The sequence below is a fragment of the Scylla paramamosain genome, chromosome 6 (assembly GCF_035594125.1).
Source record: "Scylla paramamosain isolate STU-SP2022 chromosome 6, ASM3559412v1, whole genome shotgun sequence".
Classification (NCBI taxonomy): domain Eukaryota; kingdom Metazoa; phylum Arthropoda; class Malacostraca; order Decapoda; family Portunidae; genus Scylla; species Scylla paramamosain.
The window spans coordinates 34646997-34671483 of record NC_087156.1 but is presented as its reverse complement, the minus strand read 5'-3'; the positions used below and the strand labels follow the sequence as shown (position 1 = coordinate 34671483).

General features: G+C 41.6%; 1 protein-coding gene across 9 annotated transcripts in view; it reads left to right on the top strand.

Annotated features, from left to right (window-relative positions):
• The window catches only part of LOC135101648 (multiple C2 and transmembrane domain-containing protein 1-like), a 169976-nt gene that overhangs the window by 42147 nt on the left and 103342 nt on the right, over positions 1–24487 (top strand). The window lies entirely within an intron of this gene.

Here is a 24487-nt window from a genome sequence, read left to right as displayed (position 1 = left end):
GGTGTATGGTTAATTATCCTCTAACTTACTTTTTTCTTTTTTTTTTTTCGTTCTTGTTTTCCATAACGTGATTATGTAGTTGACTTCCGTTTTAACTGGTATTAGATTAAAAGATTCTTGTGCATTTTTAAGAGGATTTATATTTTGTTTGACTGTATGGTTATCGTTTGCTTTTAGGTCGATAAGGCTTGGCATCTAACTAAACAGACAAAAACAAAGTGAAAAATAGAGTAATATACAAAATTTTTACTTACACGTAGATGAGATAGCAGAGGCGATAAAGTAAGAATTTTGAAGAAAAGAACACAATTAAGATTGTTAGAAATGAAAAAAATGGAAGAAAAACGAAGTAAGACTTAGAGAAGAAAAGATACTTTTAGATTGTTGAAGAGAAAAACAGAGTAAAGTAAGAGTGTTAGAGGAAAACAAAGTGAAATGGAAAAAAAAGTGAAATGAAAAAAAAAAAATCACACAGTAAAGTAAGGTTGCTAGAGAGAGAAGAATAAAGGACTACTGTAATATTGCCTGGAGAGGAAGCAAAGTAAGTAAGAATGTAAGAGGAAAACAAAGTGAGGTGAAATAAAATCACACAGTAAAGTAAGATCGTCAGAGAGAGAGAGAGAGAGAGAGAGAGAGAGAGAGAGAGAGAGGAGAGAGAGAGAGAGGAGAGAGAGAGAGAGAGAGAGGAACGAAGTAAGATTGTTGAAGAGAAAATAAAGGTAATAACGTTAGAAAGAATATTAAATGAAATGAGACTGTTAAAGGAAAACAAAATGAGATATAGAAAAACTAACAAAGTAAGATTACAAAAGATCAGACAGCAACATACAGCAACAAAGCAAATTAAGATTGTCAAAAATGCAGCCAACAATGATGAAAATTCCGACAAGTACATTACATTTGCGTGGCGTGTAAACATTTTAAGAACAATTTATATATGCATGGGGAGCAAGACGCCTTGCATTCAGTTTCATTTATTGGTCCCGCTGTTATCAATTTGTAGCGCCTTCTTGACTCAATTTGATCACGAGATATTATCAGCAAGCGCAGGCAGCACCACCCATTCTCAAGGTCTCAGGCATGTTACAGCATTACAATGTACATGTACTATGCGGCGAGGCGGGTTCGGTGATGTATTAATTGAAATGAATGCCTCGTAGGGTGAGCTGCCATGAGGAAAAGTAAATAAGAAAATAAAAGATAAAAGAATATGCATTGTTTTCCCTGTCATTGTTTTTCTTGTATGAATTATTTCGTCTATGTGTGTTTCCTAATCCTAATAGACTTTTTTTTTCTGGGAAAATAGCGCTGTGCTCAGTTTTTCTTGGTGGTTTGTGTTCTCAAAGGTTTTTGTCTGATCTTGAGTGCATTTATGAAGCTCTGGGTGAAAGTTATTGAAGTTTTCAAGGCTTTCTCTGTTTTAGTGATAGTTTAACATTATTCATTATCAGTAAAAAAAAAAGATAAACATATCGCGAGAACCCGACCAGCCATCTCAAAGGTAATTTATATAATAGACCTTATGAGAAAACAAAACGTCAGGGAATACGAGACCTTGCAGTGTTTTTATATTGTTTAGGAGTACATGATGAAAACACTGAACACTGAACACTGAGGTTTGAGGGAGAGGCAGCCCACGCCCTCCAATGCTCGCTCCAGTATCTCCATGGGATATAAGACAGATAATTAATTAGAACGTGCATTTGCAGTCAAGAGATAAGCGGCAGATAAAGAGGCTCATTTACTTACAAGCACGGGTGCAAGTTGATATGATGGTTATAATAGAAATAATAAGAGCGTGCGATCCTAAACCATTGGCTACGATTCTTTTGTTGCACTAATGGAAGCCTCGTGACCAGCAGTAAACAGTTTTATTAATTTGTTTTCATCTGTAAGAAAGAATGGTCAATAATTTTAGGAAGAATGTAAAATGCTTCCTCATTTCTCACCTACCAAAAAAGACTGAGTAGAAAAGGGCTGCGTTTGGGTTTGGTAATTTGGTTATGGAAGTGACATATACTCCTCTCTTGACACAGTGAGAGATGAGAAGTCATTGCTGTAAGTCATACCCGCCTGGCAGCTTCACTTTATCACCAGGCATTTCAAGGTATTAAAGAAAATATAAAATTATTACATCTGCGTACAGTTTCGTTCTTATATCATGTGAGATAACGCTTCTAAATATGATAGTATTTCCTCCAGCCGCACCTCCGCCGCTTCAGGTAGTACAGTACCACTTCAGACCCGAGCAACGCCCGTAAGCTGCTCAGCATTCCCCACAAAAAATGTCAGGAAGCGAAGTTTTATAGAATTTCCTCGAGATCCCAGACGTGCCTCCCCGCCTCCCCGCCCCTCGCTCCCCTCTCTCCTTGAGGACCCGCTGCGTGCCGTGTCCTTTGCAACTTTAATCTCCCTTATTGATCACGTGGTTACGTCGCCACCTCCTTGGCTTTGTTTAGGCTGAGCTTTAGGCTGAGTTGCGTTCGTGGCGGCGCTGATAAGCCTTGAGTGGCGGGCAGGAGGAAGGGACAAGGAGACTCAGCAACTACGCCATTCCTGCTCACCTTTGCATCCCTCGAGGCTGGCAGGGTTGCCGGGTTGTCAGCCACGGCCCTCTCACGACCCCCATTGTGTTCCTCCAGCCTCATCCTTCCTCGCCCGGCCATCATTATTCCTCTGCACCTCATTTTCGTGCTGAAGATTCTTCCTTCCTCCTCCTCCCTTTGTTTTTCGTTAACATTTTAAATTTCCTTATCTTATCCCACCCTTCCTTTAATACTTTTACACACGAAAGGACGTGCTAGGGGTCTTGAAATAAACTTTGATAAAAAGGCGGTTTAGCCGAAGTTATGTCTTGATACTCCAATTTAAAATTCTTACTGAAAGATACTAAGGTGATGAGTCTTTGTGAGAGCCCTGGTTATGCTTTGATAGACCGAGAGTTGTCACCTTGATGTCATCGAGGTTCTTGTTCTAATCGGGAATGACAGAAAGACCAGAAGTCGAACATTTTGCAGCCCCTTTCAGTGGTGGCCATTCCTGTTGAGAAGGTTATTTATCAGATGACGTTGATGATAAGTCATGCGCATTAGAATGGATAAGGCTTAGTGCTCCAGTAACACAGGAAAGAGTGGATTAGAGGACAGAATCCTGCGATAAGCTCCACCCAGTGATAGGTTACGGTGGAGAGCAATGACCATTAATCACGGCAGCTATAGATCGTCCGGAAGGGAAACTTGAGATACAGGAACCGAGAGGGAGAGTGAAAGAATTTAAAGGAGAATAGTTAGGAAAGTAAAGATTTAAGCTTGACCCTTAAAAGCTTCTTGAAGTGGCAAACGTCGCACTTAAATCCCGGAGAGGGTATATATTTTCAACCTCAGGATATTAGTATTTCAGATCCTCGCGTCTCCTTCATCTACGAGTATATTCCATCTCTGGTTCACATCCTCACACTTTTTCTACCATTCGTGTCTTTTCCCTCATGTACGTAGGTATTCCGTCATTTCACTTCGTTCGTTCATATTTCAGGACGCTTACTTTTTTTCTATTTCTCCTACAGAGTTCATGAGCGCTATAAAAATCAATGAATCAATTACATTATCTCACTTTTCTATCCTGTTATTTATATTTCAGAGTTTATATATGTGTTGCTGTTTCTTTACCCCTGTTCATATTTCCAAACATTTTTTTTTTTTTTTTTTTTTTTTTTTTCAAGAGTTCACGAGTGTTTAAGTCCATTCAGTCAGCCTCGCCTTTCCCTCCATTTCTACTCTCTCTTTTTTTTTTTCAGAGTTCGTATTGTGTTGCTTCCTCCTGTGTTTATATTTCCACCACACCCTTCTTTCAATTTTCCTTCTTTCTCCAGAGGTCATGAGTGCCGAAGTCAGTCAGTCACTTTTCGCATTTCTGTTCATTTCTTTCTTTTCTCCAGAGTTCATTATTGTGTTGTTTTTTTTTTTTCCTCCGTGTTTATTTTTCCTACATACCGCTTTTTTTCCATTTTCTTTCTTTCCCCAGAGATCGAGTGCCAATCAGTCAGTCTTGTTCTTCAATTTTTTTTTCTAGAGTTTATATTGTGTCGCATTTTCCTTCTGTTCATATTTGGAACTCGTCCTTTTTTGTTTCATTTTCATCTAAGTGCCCGAGATTTAATTTTTGTTCCATTCCCATTTATATTACCAATACAACGTCAGTAGAACTCCCTTCCTCCCTCCATCCTTCCATCCTTCCATCCTTCATTTCTTCATTTCTTCATTTCCTTTCTGTTCGGCCAGCCAGCAGCTTTCTCATGCAGAAGTCTTAGCCCTTCATCTGACCCTCGCATCAAACTAACATGAAGGCAGCGATAGCATGTCAGGCTCCCGTTGTTATCTGCACGCAGGGAGCTTTCATTAACCCTCTATGGTGACAATTGCACTTGATTGACAAGGATGTGCATGTTGTGACAACGTTAGTTTACTATTAGGGGATGTGTATTATCTCTTGTGTTTCCTATGTTTCAATGATTTCATGTTATGTATTTACAGCACCCGTTCTGATAAGAGTAAGTATGTGAGGTGGTTATCAATATTATTATTATTATTATTATTATTATTATTATTATTATTATTATTATTATTATTATTATCAGTTGTTGTTGTAGTCTTGCATGTTTTGTCTGATTTTTTTTCCTGAAGGATGCGTATATAATATTGATAAGAATGATTAATGTACATGTTTGTTGTACGTGTGTACCTGTGGAAACGGTTGCTAGTGGTGGTGGTGCTGTGGTTTTACTTGAACAGCAGCTATTACTAATAGGCACGTAGATAGTACTACGTGGCTATTAGTAGTACGTATCGTACTACTGTTCTATCACCACCAGTTACTACATCAACTACAACAACAACATCTACAAGCTACTACTACTACTACTACTACTACTACTACTACTACTACTACTACTACTACTACTGCCGCCATTAATAATAATAATACCAGCAACCTCTTCGCACGTACGTACTACAAACAGTTACGTTAATAATTATCATCCGAGTTGTGCAGACGACGTATGACATAAGCATCCTTGAGGAAAAGCAACAAGTATCCTACCCTACTTACCTTGCTTACCTTGCAGTTACCACCGGCCTCAGCTGCTCCATCCTATATAAATATGCATGCACGCACACCCCGCCGAGAATACTAGTGTGGTGAGGAGAATGACACTTTCTGCGTCTGTTATATAATTCCTGATTGACGGCGTGGCTTTATTGCTGGCTGTTGTTGAGAGGGTGAAGTTATTACAACAGTAAGAAACTCTAGTTGCTTCCCCACTCCTTCGCTCACTCGTCCACTGCCACTGAATCCACGCCGCTCTGTTTGATGTTTTATGACAGTAATGCCTCGGTTGCGTTCACATCTGGGCAGATAAGATCGTACGCTGCCAGAAGTGGTAAAATTTTTGGCATCTGTTCGCGGTTATGTTCAGGAGAGAGAGAGAGAGAGAAAAGTACTTGTATAACTTTATGTACGTTTACGTGGCGACATCTGGCAGCTATGTGAGTCCCTACCCTTTCCTCTCCTCCCTTCCCCACTTCTCACTTTTCCATCCTCAAACACGAAATCACCGAGACTTTAGAAACGGGATCAAATACATTCCGACATAATTAAGACAATAATAACTCACAAAACAATAGCCAACATTGAAGACCACGGCTTTAGAAGGGCAGGATAACAACAAACAACTACGTGTAGTCAACGGTGCATGGCAGGTTTTTGTGACCTTGAAAACTCCAACTGTGTAGTAAACCTCGTTAGACTGAACACTGTGGACCCTCGATAATGGCTAACGTCCCTGTTACTCCCTTGCCCTTGCCTTTCCTGCCTGCCTTGTGTATGTAGGGCTCAGGATGTTATAGCTTGCGTGGTTTTTGTGAATGGGTGAGACTGTGTGCATGCAGTACTGGCTGGGCTCTGGATCTATCTTTTTTTTTTTTCTTTCAGAGAGAGAGAGAGAGAGAGAGAGAGAGAGAGAGAGAGAGAGAGAGAGAGAGAGAGATTGTTAGTTGCCAGACAGTAAGACTAAATCAAACAATTTCTGAATGGAATGTTTGCAGTGTTAAGTTTCTTATTTTGCTGTTCGCTGTTCACTTTCGCGCTGTGATTTTTTATTTTTTCATATTTTTTTTCGTTTTATTTACGTGCTTTCCTTTTATGGTTAAGTTTTTCGGTGGTTTTATTTACTTTTTTTCCCTTTTATGGTTCGGCTGTTAGATGGCGCTTTATTATTTTTATCTATTATTATTATTATTATTATTATTATTATTATTATTATTATTATTATTATTATTACTATTAAATTCTACTACTACTACTACTACTACTACTACTACTGTTGCACGAAGAAACAAAAAAAAGCGAATTCAACAGATGTTGGAACAATGTGGTTGTGGTGGTGGTAATGGTGGTGTGGATGGTACTAAAAAAAAAAAAAAAAAAAAACTGCAAGAATGCAAGTTTTAAGTGACGCAGTGTTTGTTATCTTGACATCCCGGTTCCACCACCACCACCACCACCACCACCGAAACACCTGCCACCCATGGATCCAGCCAGGCAACACCACAAAGCACGACTTCCTTTCCCTCCCCTCCCCTCCCCTCCCCTCCCCTTCTCTCTCTCTCTCTCTCTCTCTCTCTCTCTCTCTCTCTCTCTCTCTCTCTCTCTCTCTCTCTCTCTCTCTCTCTCTCTTATTTAAACAAATATTTACAGAAAGGCTTAAAATGGCACATTGAGTATGGAATTATTTAAAAAGCCTATGATAGTATTATTTACAGGAATAACACTATACATACTTAACATAAAGATAATAATACTAATACAATAAAAATTTAAAGAGCCAGTGAGGACAGCTGCATGCTACACCAGCTGTGGGCTGCCAGCTTCACCTGTGTGTGTGTGTGTGTGTGTGTGTGTGTGTGTGTGTGTGTGTGTGTGTTAGTCGTTACAGGCAAATTATGCTGATGTCATGTAACTAACGTCTTTTTTCCTTCATAACATAAACCACTAGTGTTCTTGCCCCAACATTCTATGCTTCTATACTTGACACACGCGTTCTCTTCTCTCCTTCCTGTACCCAGCAAGTTGGACGCAGTGATAAAAATAGTCTGCGCGGAGTTCCCTTGCCCTTTACCAATCCACATCCTTTCATACGTGCAAATACCTTCTCTTCAGGTAGGAATACGCTACAGATGACTAGAATAGTTTTTTTTTTTTTTTTTAATCAGGCGATCGGAATTATGATGTTGCAGGGTAAAAAAAAAAAAATATATATATACCTTCAATCCGTCATCCACAATCGAAATCATAACTTTTTTTTCTCTTTTTTCTCCGAGGAGTTGAAGGGCCTTATGGCTTTGGGAGGGCTCGGAAGGTTTGACGGTGTGCGCATGGGTGGATTGTGTAAATATGTAAGCTCGGAGGAGAGGCGGGGTGTTCGTGGGACGTGACCATGAGTGCTGAGGGGGAGGCGGCCAGCAGGCAGGCTCTTTGTGGTCTTGGTGGCTGAGGCGTGAGCGGTGGCTGACAAGGCGCAGGAGGACGGCTGAAGGGCAGTGCTGAGAGAGAGAGAGAGAGAGAGAGAGAGAGAGAGAGAGAGAGAGAGAGAGAGAGAGAGAGAGAGAGAGAGAGACAGAGAGAAATATGGGGGGGAAGAAGGGGGAAATGACAAATGGTGTGGAAGGAAGAAGGAAAAAAGGATAATGAAAACTGAAAAGGATGTAAGGAAAATTTAGAAGAAGGAAAAAAAAGGTACAGACATGGAAGGAAGGTAAAAATGAAGGAAGAAAAATTAAGGAAGATAATTAGTGAAGGAAGGAAATAAAAAAAGTAAAGAGCAGAGAGAGAGAGAGAGAGAGAGAGAGAGAGAGAGAGAGAGAGAGAGAGAGAGAGAGAGAGAGAGAGAGAGAGAGATATTACATGTAAGATTATTGAAGTAATAGAGGGCCACTATACTCATATTCCAATTTAAACTACTCCGGTATCTCTGGCGACCTTGGGCCGTATTTTCACACGTTTGGGCGCCTTATCTCTGCTCTGTATAACACGCTGTAGTTAAAGTTACTGGGGTCCTCAGGAGTGTTTTCATGATTCTAGTGGTAGTTTAGCTCTCAGTACCACGACATCAGTTTAATTTTACTCAGGATATCATTAGAGAGTTTATGAAGTTTACGATGATTTTATTCTTAATGGAGCTTAAAACTTTCTGTAGTTATTTATATATTATATCTATATTTATTCTATTCCGATGAGCACCAGGCGACTGCATAAGCTCGGAAACTACATAATAGTGAACAGTCTTACAAGGATTCTGCATCATCAATAAGAAAACACACATGAGCATTCGACGAATCATCTCTGTCATCTTCGATCCCAAGGCTTTCAAAATACGAATCCTGCTTTGTACAAACACGGGCTTCCCAACGCCTTCAGAATTGCCTGCTGCCTCTTCGTGCCTTTCCTTCCCAATGCAGCCAAACCAGGACACGACCGCTCCTTTGCATAACACACTTACCCTCGCTGCAATCAGATCGTCGGCATTAGGTGATTGTCGCTGAATAAACACACTATCAGGAGCACTGGAGATGGAAGCCTTTGAGGATTCCACTCTTCCTCGTTAAAAGTGGTTATTGGTAGCTGTACAATAAGACTGTCGCTGAATAAACACACTATCAGGAGGACTGTAAATAGGAACACTGACTACAGACTTTCCCACGTCAGAAGTAGTTATTGGTACCTTCATTAGAATATCATCACTGAATAAATGCACTATTAAGAAGACTTGAACTAGAAATCCTAGAGGACTTCATCTTTTCCACGTCAGAAGTATAAGTAGAAGTTGCCAACGGCCATGTGGAGTTGGGAGTCTCTCTGGCCGAGAAAGGAAGATGAGGTAGATGGATTTGTCGATTGGGGTTTTCACGTCACTTGGTTTCTCGAAGGCCTGTGGGCGAATAAGGCTGATGTGGGCCGGAAGGGAGTTAGTGGGTGGTGCGGATAGGTGGGTGGGAGTAGCGGCGGTGGGGCTGGTACGAGTTTTCGGGCTAGCTGGGGTGAGGGAGGACAGCAGCGTTAGGGCTAAAACAGGCGATCAATTGTAGAGGAAAGAGGACAGGAGGTGGAAGAAGAGGAACTCCTACTCCAAATGGTGGTAATGCAGAGGAGGAGGAGGAGGAGGAAGGGGAAGATATGGAAGTGTTATGTTTAGGACCTTGAGTGGCGTGGCTAGCGTCCTTGGAAGGGGCGTTGGGCTAGCGTGAGGGCGTGGGACAAAGGATTACCTAAGAGGAGAGAGGAAAGGTTAGGGCGAAGGAAGGAAGAAAGGAAAAGATAGGAAGGAATAGAAAAATGGGTATAACATATGAGAAGTATTTTTCTTCCTCTCTTTAGCAACGTTTATTTTTCTTTGGTTGAAAAGGATAAGTGGAGAGTTGGAAGGGCAGGAGAGAGCAATATATATGGTGCAGATAAGTGTGTGTGTGTGTGTGTGTGTGTGTGTGCGCTAAGGTTAATGCGTTATAAGGTCCTCATATACTGTATGTAAGTGGAAAATGAGATATTACGTAAGGGAGACGATGAACGAAGAAGAGGAAGAGTTATATCGAAAGAACCTCAATGATAAACACTCCCTAGTTACCCATTAAATCCTCAGGGGCGTCTGGGATGGAGAGCCGTGACTAGGATCTTTTGTGGCCTCTGTAGGCAGGCATTATTACTGTGGGTGGGCTGGCGGCTAGTGGCGGGAGGCAGGGGTGATGGCGGGAAGGGGAGGATGAAGGACTCCCCTGTGCCTCGCGCAGGGACGCGGGGGAAGGGAGAGAGTAGGGGCGAGGCTGTCAGGGAAGTCTTGTGGGAGGGCAGAGTGGAATTCCTTCAGGGGTCCTGGAATTACCGAGAGAGAGAGAGAGAGAGAGAGAGAGAGAGAGAGAGAGAGAGAGAGAGAGAGAGAGAGAGAGAGAGTGAGTTTAAATCGCCCTCTCACAGTTAATCCCTTCCTCTTTCTTTTTTCTCTTGTGTTCCTTCGTCTTTTCTCTTCCTCTATTTCCGTTCACTTACTCTTCCTAATCAACTCGGGTATCTAATTCCAGTTTGTGCCGTGGACGAGTTGTTACAGCGTTATTAAACTGAATTAATCAATCAATTAATTACTCTTCCTCGCGGCTGACTTCATTCATTAGGAAGAGATGGAGGAGGAATACAAAGGAATACAAAGGAAAGAACAGATAGCAACAGCCCTACTGGGCCTAACGAGGCTGTCTGTGTGTCTATTCTACCACTACCACTACAGGAGGAAGAAGAAGAAGAGAATGATGATTAGGAAGAAGAGCAATGGTCATGTTGATGCATCGAGACCCCCGTTAGGAAAATAAGTGAATCTTCGAACATCTGGCAACTTACTGCGACACGTGTGTGTGTGTGTGTGTGTGTGTGTGTGTGTGTGTGTGTGTGTGTGTGTGTGTGTGTGTATATATATACACACACACACACACACACACACACACCGGAAGCCTCGTCATCGTCATCATCTCATTATGTTTAGGTTAAAGAGAGGCGTTCGATAAGACTGGTTGGTGTTTGTTTTGTTTGTTCGTCGTTTTTTTTTTTTTGTATGACAGCGAGGAGCGTAATGACTGACATGCGGGCGTCACTCAAGGTCACACACACACACACACACACACACACACACACACACATATCATGGGGTGACAAAACCAACGTTCTTTATCTTTTTCCCTGCGTAACAAATCTCTCTCTCTCTCTCTCTCTCTCTCTCTCTCTCTCTCTCTCTCTCTCTCTCTCTCTCTCTCTCTCTCTCTCTCTCTCTCTCTTAAAGTTACTTGCATACTCGCCCGACCCGCCGCTAACACACACACACACACACACACACACACACACACACACACACACACACACACACACACACGGTGGCCTGGCCGTGTGCCTTGTATGTAATCTGAGCCTTGGCACTACTTCTTGTCCCTCCAATATTTCCCGCCCAGCTGAGAGAGAGAGAGAGAGAGAGAGAGAGAGAGAGAGAGAGAGAGAGAGAGAGAGAGAGAGAGAGAGAGAGAGAGGTATCATTAGACTCGGAAAGATGTGAATCTCTCTCTCTCTCTCTCTCTCTCTCTCTCTCTCTCTCTCTCTCTCTCTCTCTCTCTCTCCCTGTTTAGGGCGGTAATCTCACATGTTTGTCTCAGGTTCGCGGTTCTCTTTGTCATGCTGAGGGAGGAAGGGAGGGGGAGGAGGCAGAGCAGCTAGCAATACAAATGAGGGAGGAAGAGAAGGCGTGGCGTGGTTTGGCTAATCATTCTTGCCTTGTATGTTGTGTTGTTCTCGTTTCCTTTAACTCCAGCTTCCTTCTTCCTTGTTTCCATGTTATTTCACTATCTCAAATTCTCGTTTTTTTTTTCGGATTTTTCGTTTCCACCATCTCCTTTCCTTTCTTCCGTCCTGTTCTCGAATCGATCTTGTCCTCTCTTCGTTTTTCTCTTCCTCTTTTTCCTTCCTTGTTTCGTCGCTGTTTCATTTTTTTCCTGGTGTTTCCTTTGCTACTTTTCGTTGCTTTTACTGTTCCCTCTTATCTCTTCCTCTGTGCCTGGCTTCCCTTCGTTCGTTATTCGTGTCTTGCCTTCTATTCCTCCTTCCCTCCTGTTTCTCTTACCTTCCTCCTCTCCCTCCATTTCCTCCTCCTTTCTTAACTCCCTTTAACTTCTTCCATCTCTCCCTCTTTTCTCACTCCTCTCGTTCCCCTCTCTGTGCTTCCTTTCATCCTCTATCCTCCCCCCTTTGTCCTTCCCTCCTCTCCTCATAACTCTTCCAAACCGTGTCCTTCAAGGTTACTCCTCCTCCTCCTCCTCTTCTTCCACATCACACTAACCGTTGCCAACATCCGCTTCATAATTTAACTTTTTTTCCTCTTCCTTTTTCGTTCGTTTATTAGATTTTTGCCTCTTCGTCTTAGTAATAATGGATTCGATAAAGATTTTCATTATTTCCAATAGCTTTCAAGTCATGTGTGTCTGTCTGTGTGTGTGTGTGTATGTGTGTTTTGTTTGTCTCAGTGTATGAGTAACAATGGTGTGATTTGGTTCGTCGTGGTGGTTATTATTAGGTCTCGTTGTTGTTGTTCTTAGTGTAGTTGTTGCTGTGGTGATGTTGGTGGTTTTGGTGGTGGTGGTAGTGGTGGTGGCAAATTAAATCCGGTTTGCGTTCGGCAGTGGAATTCGTGAACACAACAACAGGAAGAACATCACCGGACATAGCAACACTACGCGCTAATTGGGAGAGGAAAAAGAGTGAAAAAAATGTCACCCTTGTTTAATCTCTCTCTCTCTCTCTCTCTCTCTCTCTCTCTCTCTCTCTCTCTCTCTCTCTCTCTCTCTCTCTCTCTCTCTCTCTCTCTCTCTCTCTCCTTGTCTCAGTATCTCATCTTATACAAAATCTTAAAGGCGTGTTTTTTTTTTCGCTTTATACTTCCGCATCCCTCTCGTGTGTGTGTGTGTGTGTGTGTGTGTGTGTGTGTGTGTGTGTGTGTGTGTGTTATGCGATGTTGCGTGTTTCCCTTTGATGGTGTAGGGCGGGGAGGTCGGCGGGCGTGGCTGCAGAGAGTGAGGGACAGCAGTAATAGTAGCAGCAGTAGACTAAGCAGAGGGGAAGCCAGCTGGTGGTGGTGGTGGTGGTGGTGTTGGTGGTGGCAAGACAGGACACCCCAGCTGCCTCCCGCATGCCTCTCCAAACACTTCCCTGGTGGTCTACACTTTTAATAACTCAAACATAACTCTCTCCCTATCTTTTTAAACACATATCCTTTCTAGAATTTCACTTTCCCGTTGCTCCTACATAAACGTTCTCTCTCTCTCTCTCTCTCTCTCTCTCTCTCTCTCTCTCTCTCTCTCTCTCTCTCTCTCTCTCTCTCTCTCTCTCTCTCTCTTTCTGGATGCATGCGTTTATATTTACGTATCTACCTACTGGTGTGTGTGTGTGTGTGTGTGTGTGTGTGTGTGTGTGTGTGTGTGTGTGTGTGTGTGTAGAGATGGCAGTGATATTCATTTCTTGTTCAGTTTTCTTAAGTTATATTCCTGGACCTAGATTTTTTTTTCTTCTCGTGTTGGGGTTTGCATTGTTATCGCATATTGCTGTAAGGAGTCGCTCCACTTTAAGCAAACACATCCCGGAAGCTTACAAGGCGCTTATTAGCCACGGGCACAAGGCAGGCAAGGAAGGGGGAAGAGGACGAGGAGGAAGAGAAAGAGAAAGAGGCATACACTTATTAGTCTTCCGCCGCGGACGGCAAAAGAAGTAGGAAGAAAAGGAGGAAGAGGAGCAGGAGGAGGATTGTGCCCATAACAAGTAAAAGCTTAATAAAGAGAGGAGGAGAAGGAAGACGAGGATGAGGAAGAGGAGAAAAGGAAGAGAAACAGGATAAAGATGAGGATAAGGAGGATTATGTTCATGGTCAACAAACGCCTAATTCCAACACTTAGAAAGCAGGAAGAAGAGGAAGAAAAAGATGACGATGATGATGATGATGATGATGGTGAGGAGGAGGAGGAGGAGGAGGGCAAGGAAGAGTAGAAGGAAACAGTAGACAGCAAGAGCACTACTGGGCCATACGAGGCTGTCTACGTGGGGATATCAAGGAAGAGGAGGGAGTGGAGTAGGATAAGGAAGAGTACAAGGAGATGAAGAAGTGGGACAAGGAAGAGAAGGAGGAGGAGGACAAAGAAGAGCAGAAGGAAGAGGAGGACAACAACGAGCAGAAGAAGAAGGAAGAGGAGTGAGGAAGAGGAGGGGGAGGGAGACATGCTCGCACCAAAGAGACGCTTAATTCCAATGCAAAGCCAGATGTCGATTCTAATTCCCTTATCATGTGACGGTTACCCAATCACTCACTACCACAAGCCGGCGGCACAAAGGGACGCTAATTCGTAACGGTGATGCTTATTCTCTTATCGCATGGCTGAAACAGAATCAATTACACTCGTATTCTTAAACACTGAGTTTTCATTGGCACCGTTAACAATGACTGCGTTGATTAATCGCGGTTTTTGTTTTTTTTTCCTTTTCTTTAGTGGTGCAGAATATTTGTTCGTCTTTCCATCTGACTCGTTTTCATTGCTACTGTTGGTGGTGGTGGTGTTGTTGTTGGTGGTGTTGTTAAAGATAATGATGACGTTTTCCTTCCTCCTCCTCCTCCTCCTCCTCCTCCTCCTCCTCCTCCTCCTCCTCCTCCTCCTCCTCCTCCTCCTCCTCCTCCTCCTCCTCTACCCTCCATCCCCAATCTCTCCCCTTCCCATCCCTCACCTCCTCTTCATGAAATGATTCTTGAAGATCTCAGTAACTCACACTAGACTAGATCTTCTTAAATGTGAACGAGATAATGACACCAAACCCGCTTCCTCTTTAGTTGTGTAGAGTCTTTGTTCAACTGCCACGCAAACCATATCAGCCTTAAATATCCTAGCAACGTCCACTAGAGTTTGTCAAAATTTGTCGATATAAAACACCGAAACATTATTTTCCCTCTTACCGGCGCAAAATCATTGTTAAAGTTTCACTAAAATCACGAAAACATCTTTAAAATATCACAACAGCTTCCATTAGAGGCTGTTTGTCCACAAGATCCCGATAATTTTCACTAGAACCGTTTTACTCGTGAGTCAGTTTTGTTTTATGGATGATGGTCGTTGTATCGTAAGGCATTGAAAGCTTTTGTTAAGAATCATCCCCAGTAACTGTATCTTTCTTTATTTTGACCGACTGTGTTAAGTTCGAAAATTGCCTGTGATAGATGATAGAATAAAAGGAGTCGATATAGAACGCCGATAGGTTTGAGAACACAGTCTTTAACACCACACGGCAGGACGAGCTTCAAAAGGGATCTCACCAGGAACTTCAACCCAAAACTGCCAATATCTGCATTCCTCCCGAACCTGCTGTGAGAAAGAGAGAGAGAGAGAAAGAGAGAAAGAGGAAGCGTCATTCAATGAAGCGTTTACCTGTCCGCGGGTCGTACAGGTGCTCATGCGGGCCACGAATATAATACGCAGACGTGTGGAGAATGAAAAAAATAACAAGAAAGAGAAAAAAAGGAAAAAAATTGTACAGCCACTCAAACATCCACTACTCTTTAAACTCCTCCACGTTTTAGAAGAAGAAAGCAGACCGTCTCCTGTATCACATTAGAGAAGACGTGGGTGTGCGTAGCGTGTTTGGGGCTCCAGGGACACTGAATCATGGTTGTGAGGCAGAGAGGAATACATAAGAGTGGAATGGTCTGCCAGGTGAATGTGACGCGAGGGTTTCACCTTCTGTGTGGAGACGTGGCGCAAATACGGAGACATATTGAGTTTGTTGTGAGACTGAGTGAAGAGGAAAGGGAGAAAGTATAAGGAAGAAATATTATATGAGTAGTTAGAAGGAGAGGAAAAGGGGGGAAATAAAGTTAGTAGTTAAAGAATGGCAGAGAGATGGAGAAGCGGAGGGAAAAAAAGAAACAGGAGAAATGAATGTGGTCGAGGGTAAATGAAGAGAATATAAAGATAAAATATTGCACGAGTTGTTACACTGATAGGAACGAAAATGAAAGAAAATAGGGTTAATAATTATATGGGAAACATACCAGATGCATTAATATGTTAGATAAAGGGAGAAAAAAAAAGAAAAGCTAAAAATATCAGATTCTAAGTGAGATGAAGGAAAAATCAGGCTATTTATTTTTGTATGTTTTTTTTTAATAGATAGAGCAAAACAGGGGCACAATAAATAAAAAATAAATATTGGTTTAGTGTAAAGAAAAAGAAAATATGGAGTTAGAAATTAGATAAAAAATAAATATTGGTTACCCGAGCGAGGAGAGAGAGAGAGAGAGAGAGAGAGAGAGAGAGAGAGAGAGAGAGAGAGAGAGAGAGAGAGAGAGAGAGAATCACGCTATGGAAAAACTGATACTGGTTTATCCTTTGATGTGACTGAGACCACGAAATATCTTCTACATAAATATTCCTTTTTCCATTAGCGGATTATGGTCGTCTTTTTGAAATCGAATACTGAGATCTTTATTATTATTATTATTATTATCATTATTATTATTATCATTATTACTGTTATCGTCACTGTTATTATAGTCCGTATATAGTTTTATTGTGTTATGATCTCTTTCCTGTCATTATTTTTTGTTTTTACTCCCATATTCCTCTCATTTTCTTCTTTCATTATTGTTTTTTTTTATTTCAGTTCTTTCCTAGTGTTATTCCTTACCTACTTTGACGTTCCCTTACCATGAGGTTAACAAGAATGGCAATAATAATTTTAGTTTGTGGCAGTGATGGTGGTGGTGGTGATGGTGGTAGTAGACTAGTAGTAGTAATAGTAGTGGCAGAGTATACTATTTAGTAGTAGTAGTAGCATTAGTAGTAGTAATAGTAATAGTAGTAGTATTAATAGTACTGGTAGTGGTAGTAGTCTGAGTAAAACTAGTAGTAGTAATGCAGTAGTAGCTGTATTAATGGTAGTAATCGTAGTGATAGTACCAGCAGTAGTAGTGGTATTAATAATAGTAGTAGTAGTAGTAGTAGAAATATTAGTAGTTGTTGATTTTGTTGTTGTTGTTGGTGGTGGTGGTGGTGATGATGGCGGTGGTGGTGGCGGTCTTCGTCGTCGTCGTCGTCCTAGTAGTAGTAGTAGTAGTAGTAGTAGTAGTAGTAGTAATAGTGACAGTAGTAGTAGTAGTAGTAGTAGTAGCGGTAGCAGCCACAGCAGCAGCAGCAGCAGCAGCAGCAGTAGTAGCAACATCATTAGCAGCAGCAGCAGAACCAGTATTAATAGTAGCAACAGCAGCAGCAGTAGCAGTAGCAGCAGCAGTAGTAGCAGTAGTACCAGAGCTGTAAAATTAGTACTGGCTGTAGCAAACCACCCATATCTCAGTGGCGGTGTGCGGCGAGAATGTCCCGCGACAGTCGTTTGCACTTTTTATTCATTGGCGAAATTGAATGTGAGCCGCACGTGCCTTTGTAAATCTAATTCAGCCCCATCGTGGCGCCTAGAAATCAGACACACACACTCACACACACACACACGCACACACACTTAAGTTTCACAACCGAACTTGCACATCTTATTACTTCTTTTTCTTCTTTTTCTTCTTCTTTTTACACTTGGTTATCGCTTTCATTGTTGTCGTTGTTGTTGTTGTTGTTGCTGTTAGTGGTGTTGTTGTTGGTGTTGTTGATACTCCTCCTCCTCCTCCTCCTCCTCCTCCTCCTCCTCCTCCTCCTCCTCCTCCTCCTCCTCCTCCTCCTCCTCAACCCCAACTAAAGCTAATCCCCACTCTCTAGACTTTTCTATCTTCCATTCCTCTAATTGCATTTCAGCGGAGGGAGGAAGGTGACTAAGCCAACACCAAACACCAACACCAACACCACTCTCCTTGTAGCGATCACTCCCTTCTACACGCCCTCCGTCACTGTCTAATCCTTCTTCAGCCAATCCCTCACTGCCAACGAGCCGGATGCAGCAGTCGCCCGTATACCGCCCTCAGTACTTTACCAGACACACCTTTTGCTTAGTTCTCAGTCTTTATGTTGTCTTAATCTCCTCTATGTTGGTTTGCTGTATTGCTTTGTCGCTTATCAATTCATCTTTTCTCACTTTTTTTCTTGTGTTTGTTGTATTTTTCTTATTCATGTTTTTTTTTTTTGTGTGTGTTTTGTTTTGTTCTCTTTACGTGTTTTTTTTTTTTTTTTTTTTGTATTTATGGTTTGTTGTCTTTGTTGTTATTTTTTTTCTTTATTAGTATTTTTCTGTATGTGTTTTTTTTTTTTTTGTGTGTGTGTTTGTTATTATTTTTGTCATATATTTTTAATGCATTTTAAATTTCTACTTTATTTCTTTTTAATGTTATTGTCAGTCGTTTTTTTTTATCACTTATTTTTTTTCTTTCTTTTATCATCTCTATTTCGTGAACATCGTTATTCACTTAACTTTTTTTTCTTTCTCATTTTCTTTATTTATTTGTTTATTTTTTCATACGTGTTGTGTTTTTCTTCTATTTCATGTTCCTCATTTTTTTTTATAATCGCATTCTTTTGCTAAATTTTCTGCTTTCTTCCCGTAACTTATTATCAGCACCATTCTTTCCTTTCCTTCTCATTTATTCACATTTAATTTTATTTATTTCCATTACATTTCATCTCCCATTTCTTCCACATCTCCTCCTTCTCCTCCTTCCCTCTTTTTCCACATACTTGCACGCCACCCTCGCCTCCTCTTCATCAAGTGCCGTCCTCTCATGAAGCTTAAGTGTGTGTGTGTGTGTGTGTGTGTGTGTGTGTGTGTGTGTGTGTGTGTGTGTGTGTGTGTGTGTGTGTGTGTGTGTGTGTGTGTGTGTGTATGTGTGAAAGCTTTTTTCAGGTGTTTTTAGTCATTGGTTTGGACCTCCTCCTCCTCCTCTTCCCCCTTTTCCTCTTCCTCTTCCTCTTCCTCTTCCTCTTCCTCTTCCTCTTCCTCCTCTAATTTCCTTTCATTTCTTTTCCTTCAGTTTCCCCAAATTCCTTCCATTACTTTCTTTTTTTTCTCATATCTCTCTCTCTCTCTCTCTCTCTCTCTCTCTCTCTCTCTCTCTCTCTCTCTCTCTCTCTCTCTCTCTCTCTCTCTCTCTCTCTCTCTCTCTCTCTCTCTCTCTCTCTCTCTCTCTCTCTCTCTCTCTCTCTCTCTTCCCTTCGTCTACATACATAATGACTCCTTCTCTCCTTCTTCAGCCCCTCCGCCGTTAGTGTAATGGCTGTTCTCTCCCCTCTCCCTCTCTAGATTGTTTTCCTCTCTCCCTCGTCTTGGTGGTAAACGTGCCTCTGATCCTCGTGGGAGAGTGGGAAGCGCCTCTCACCTGCATCCTTTCCCCTCTCCTTCCTTTCCTATTCATTTTCTTAGTATAATATATTTCTTTTCCTTTCTCGTTTCATTTATCTCGTTCTTTCTTCTTCTTCTTCTTCTTCTTCTTCTTCTTCTTCTTCTTCTTCTTCTTCTTCTTCTTCTTCTTCTTCTTCTTCTTCTTCTTCGTCGTCTTCTTCTTGTTTTTTCTTCTTCTCCTGCTCCTCTTCTTCAACTTCTTTCTCTTCTTTGTGGCTGTCCTTCATATTTCTATCAATCTGTTATAACTTTATCTCTCTCTCTCTCTCTCTCTCTCTCTCTCTCTCTCTCTCTCTCTCTCTCTCTCTCTCTCTCTCTCTCTCTCTCTCTCTCTCTCTCTCTCTCTCTCTCTCTCTGATCATGTAAATAGATATAAATGGTGACGCCGCGCTCTCCTCCGTTTTCTATAAGTTGTCTTCCTGAATATTATTGCCATTATTTATTCATTCTTCGCGGCTCGAGGGGCGGGAAGGTGAGTCCCGCCATTTGCCGGGACTCACCTGCTTTCTGATATTTTTTTCTCCTGAGCCAGTTTATGTATAAGATGGTTCAGAAAAGGTGACTGGTTTTTCATTTTTTTTTTTATATTTTTTTTTTATTGATTTTGTTTCATTTATTTTATTTTGTTTTATTTATTTATTTGTTTATTTATTCATTTATTTATTTTATTCTTTTTTTTTTGGGTTGTGTGTGTGTGTGTGTGTGTGTGTGTGTGTGTGTGTGTGTGTGTGTGTGCGTGCGGTATGTATTCGTTCCAGAAAAGATATTGCGAAAGATTTATTTCAGTCCTTGGGTCGAGTCTCGGAATGATATGAATGGAAAAAGAAAAAAAATGAAGAAAAAATACTGAAAATGGAAGGAAATCTCATACAACATTTAATTTGAAACGTACATACTCCTGATCTGTATATTTATTTATCTTTTTTTTTCTTTTTTATATATTTTCCTGTATATTTTTCCTTTTCCTTTCCTTCCTTCCGTGCAATATTTTTCCTCATATTGTCTCGTCTCGTCTCGTCTCGTCTCGTCTCGTCTTGTCAGGGAGGGACGTACATGTCTCGTTTTTCTCGTCCACATTTTCTTCCTCTTCCCCACGGCAGCGTCCCGCGAATGCCCTTTCCTTCTTATGTAGATCAGCGTTATGTAGATCCATCCATTACTCTCGCCCCTGTGTCTTGTTCTGGCTCCTATTCTCGCCTCCCTGGCCTCCCCGTCTGTGTGTTTCCTTATTTCTCTCTCTCTCTTTCTGCTCTCTTCGTTTTTTTTTCTCCCGTTTTCATTCTCCTTGTTTTTCTGTATTTTTTTTTTATTCTGTCTAATTGTTTATGTGTCGATTTCTTTTTCTTTTCTTTTCTTTCTTATTTTTCGCTTTCATCATTTTTTTTTTCTTCTCCCTCCCTCTCTTCCTCCTCCTCCTCCTCCTCCTCCTTATCTCATCCGCTCCTCACGTATGTAACAATGCATCCTAACTCTACCTATTTTCCGCACCAGAAGAGAGAGAGAGAGAGAGAGAGAGAGAGAGGTAGAGAGAGAGAGAGAGAGAGGAGAGAGAGAGAGAGAGAGAGAGAGAGAGAGAGAGAGAATTTATTATGAGAATGACGTCACGAAAAAAAAGAAAATTTTCCTTCATTTGCCTCTTATTTATTTATGTATTATTTTTTGCTTTCCTTTTCTATCTTATTTTCATCTTTCATTCACTAATTCGTACCTGCGCAAAATGAATAGATAAATAAATAAATAGATAAAGAGAGACCGTAAGAATATATGGATGAAAATTGGGGTGTTAGTAGTGTACCTCCTCCTCCTCCTCTTCCTCCTCCTCCTCCTCCTCCTCCTCCTCCTCCTCCTCCTCCTCTTTCTCACCTCAACGAAGATTTCACCTCCCCTAAACCTTCCCTTTTTTTTTCTTTTTTTTTCCTTCCATTTTTTTCCCCATCCCTTCTCTAACATATTTCCTCGCCCCGACGTTCTCCTTTGAATTATTTTCCCTTTTTTTTTTTATATCTTCCCTCAGTCTTACGCGCCTTAACCTGCCAAATGTCCTTTTTATTTCCTCCCTTTTTTCCTTCGTTTCTTTTCGTCTCATATCTCCTTCCTTTCTTTCTTTCTCTCCTCTCCTCTTTCATCTTAACCCCGTGGTCGCTTGCAGCCTTCATGAGAGAGAGAGAGAGAGAGAGAGAGAGAGAGAGAGAGAGAGATTTAATGGTAACTGTTCCACCCACTCTTTCTCTATTACGATATAGTATATTTTTCTCCCCAAGTTTTTTTTTTATATTTTCTTAACAGTCGCGTCAAAGTTTCGGTGGGGCGAGCGAGGCAAGAAATTTCCTTTTGAGACCAGAAGGGATGATCTTTTTCTTTTTCTTTTTCTTTTTCCTTTTTTTTTGAGGGAGGTTGGGTTATTTTTTCCAGGAGTTTGAGAGCGCGAGCACAGGAGGACTTACTTCACCACTGCTGGGACGGATTTCTTTTGTCGTCTGTCGTGTGTTGTTGTTGTTGTTGTTGTTGTTGTTGTTGTCGTTGGTGGTGGTGGTGGTAGTGGTTGTTTGGTTGGGAGGGTTTGAAGAAAGGTTAAAGGGAGAAAGGAGGAAGTACAGTAGAGTAGATTGGATTGTGTGCCGTGAACTGTACATAGAGTGTTTGTGGGTGTTTTGTTTTTCTGTGTGTGTGTGTGTGTGTGTGTGTGTGTGTGTGTGTGTGTGTGTGTGTGTGTGTGTGTGTGTGTGTGTGTTATACCTATTTGCTTATATGTCTGCATTCTTTTTATTTGTCTGTCACAGTTTATTTGTTTACTAGTTTATTCATTGATCTATCAGTCTATCTGTATATCTATCTGTCTCTTCAGATTTCCTACCTCCATCTCTATATCTACCTGTCTGTCTGTTTCTGCTTGTACATTATATCTATCTTCATCTATCCCCTATCTGTCTATCTGTATCTATCCCCTATCTGTCTATCCATCTACATATCCACACGTCTATATTCCCACTTTTATCCATCCTCCACCCACCCACACATCTCATAAACCATCAAGGCATCCACCAGTCCACCTGTATCTGTTTACTCGCAGCCTCACTCATGATCCAGTCCGTGTACACTCGAGACTCTTCCTGACATTTCATTCCCCGCGCCTCGCTTTGATGTGCCTCCGTTAATTGCGTCACGGGTGTCCTCGCAAATTGAAGGAGGACAAAGGACGAGAGGAAAATAAAATAAGTGCTTCCTTGCCTCTGTCACTCTCTCCCTTGACCCCCCACAACCCTCCTGTCTCCCTCGCCACCACTGCCTCCTCTCTCTTGTATTCAGAAACACTTTGCTCTCTCACCACGACTATTTTCAAAGGTTAGCCGGGGTTTTCAAGAGTGCTTCTCCTGTTGATATTGTAGAACTTTTATTAATCTGTCACTACAAGCACTAAAACACCCTTGGGAATTCATGTAACTTTATCTAGAGCCTTTGGAATGTTGTGGAGATGCGACGAAGAAGTGTGTCAGAATATGGTCTCTCTCTCTCACCCCCTCCTCCTCCCCCCCCGTCCCTTGTTCTTTGGTAGGGATACGAGGGCCACGCAAACAAGACCATTAAACCTCCAGCAGACGCCCAAACCAGTATCGTATTATTTTAGACTCCTTCTGGTGTTTTAGGCGAGGAAATTATGTTTGTTCTCCTGGGCAGAAAGGAAAGAGGGTGGCTGGGTAGTTTAAAAAATGGGGCGTTATTATGTTATGTATGAAGGGATAGAGAAGTGTGTATTGTATGTAGTTTATTTATTTATTTATTTATTTATTCATTTTTGTGTCTTTTGTAGGCTTAGCAAGGTGATCAATGTTTTTTTTCGTCAGAGAGAAGCAAGGAAGGAAGGAGAGAGAGGGAGTTTTGACTGTTTACCGTATTTTCAATTAAAGAGGGAATTATTAATTGTATTGTCTCGTGTAGGAAAGTATTTGGCTTCCTGTTTTATTACTTTTATATATTTATGATAGAAAACGATAGCCTTGTTAAGAGAAGGAAGGAAGGAAGGAATATGAATATTGAATGTAATTTTAAAGGACATTATCGTGCATTGTAAGAAAGGGTGTGCTGTTTTTATCACTATTTCTTTCTCGCGTACTTCATCTTGATATTATTTATACCACTTTTAGGAACGAAGATTGAAGTGCTGTAGGCGAATGTTAACCCTTTCATAGCTATCTGGCACATCTTTCATCAGTTACTAGCCACTCTGAGACATCCCTTCTTGTTCTACAGCCACCTGCAAACACTGAACCGCCGAGAAATTGCAAAATGTATTCTTTTATCCTCTTCTTTCTAGCAGATGCTTGTAAAGACGCCATAAATTACTTTTAGCGCTGTGAATTGTCGCATGTCGCGGTAAAAGGGTTAATTTACTCTTGTGGTTCTGGACATGGCGAGTATTTGGGAAAGGTGTTCTACTATTCCCTGTAGTTTCAAGGATGAATACTGTGCTACTCTCAGGGCAAAGGACAACGATACTAATACTAATAACACCAGTGCAGGGAAATGGCAATGTACCTTAGCTAGAGAGAAGGACGTTTTAGCAATGCAGGCGGAAGACAACATGCTGTGTCACTACATTACAGAAGGATTTTGTATTACTCTATTAGCGAAATGTATCAGTATTTCCACACTTTTCTAGGGAAATGGTAATAATGATCCTTAGTTGCAGGGGGGGACGCAATAGACAAGCTACTCCTTTGCTATACAGAAGAAAGATTTTGTGATACTCTGCAATGGAAGTATATCAGTAGCAGTTCTCAGCAGTGCGTTAGTGGAGGCATCAGGGGAGGAAAGTGTCTGCTACTCCCACATTTGGACACTTTAGCTCCCTGCCTCAGCCTCCGCCCCGAAGACTCCTGGCGGTGCATTTCCCTAACGATACAACAGTGACGATTCCCTTGTGTGTGTGTGTGTGTGTGTGTGTAATGCGAAGATCATTGTGGCGTGGCTGCTCAAAGGAAGCGAAAGGAAACGAAACGGAACGCGCCGCCAACCGTGAAGGAGAGAATGGAGGAATGTGTTGGGAAGCCTGGTCGTGTCGGGGAAACGTTGTGCTTAAACTTGTATTCGTAAACATTTATCTCCTTTAACGTTTACCGAGCTACACTTGACAGGCTGTAGTGGATATTAGTATGACCTTCGAGTACGTTTGCATAATTCTACTGATAGTTTAGCAAGGATTCTGCATCATTAATAAAGGAAACATTTATGGTAATCTGACTAATCATCTCTCTGGTCTTTGAGGATACTTATGATTGGAGGATAAAGTGTCTAAGAATACAGCATATAATGTATTCTACTAAGAGTGCCAGGTCTCTCTCTCTTTCTCTCTCTGTCTAATTGCCTCACGATCTCGCAGCCATGATACCCAGACATGAGAGAAAAACCAACACCATTATTAACAAATTCGACGAAATTCCGAAAATTCTGGCTGCTTTCGGAGTTATCAATGAGAGAGAGAGAGAGAGAGAGAGAGAGAGAGAGAGAGAGAGAGAGAGAGAGAGAGAGAGAGAGAGAGAGAGAGCGTCTG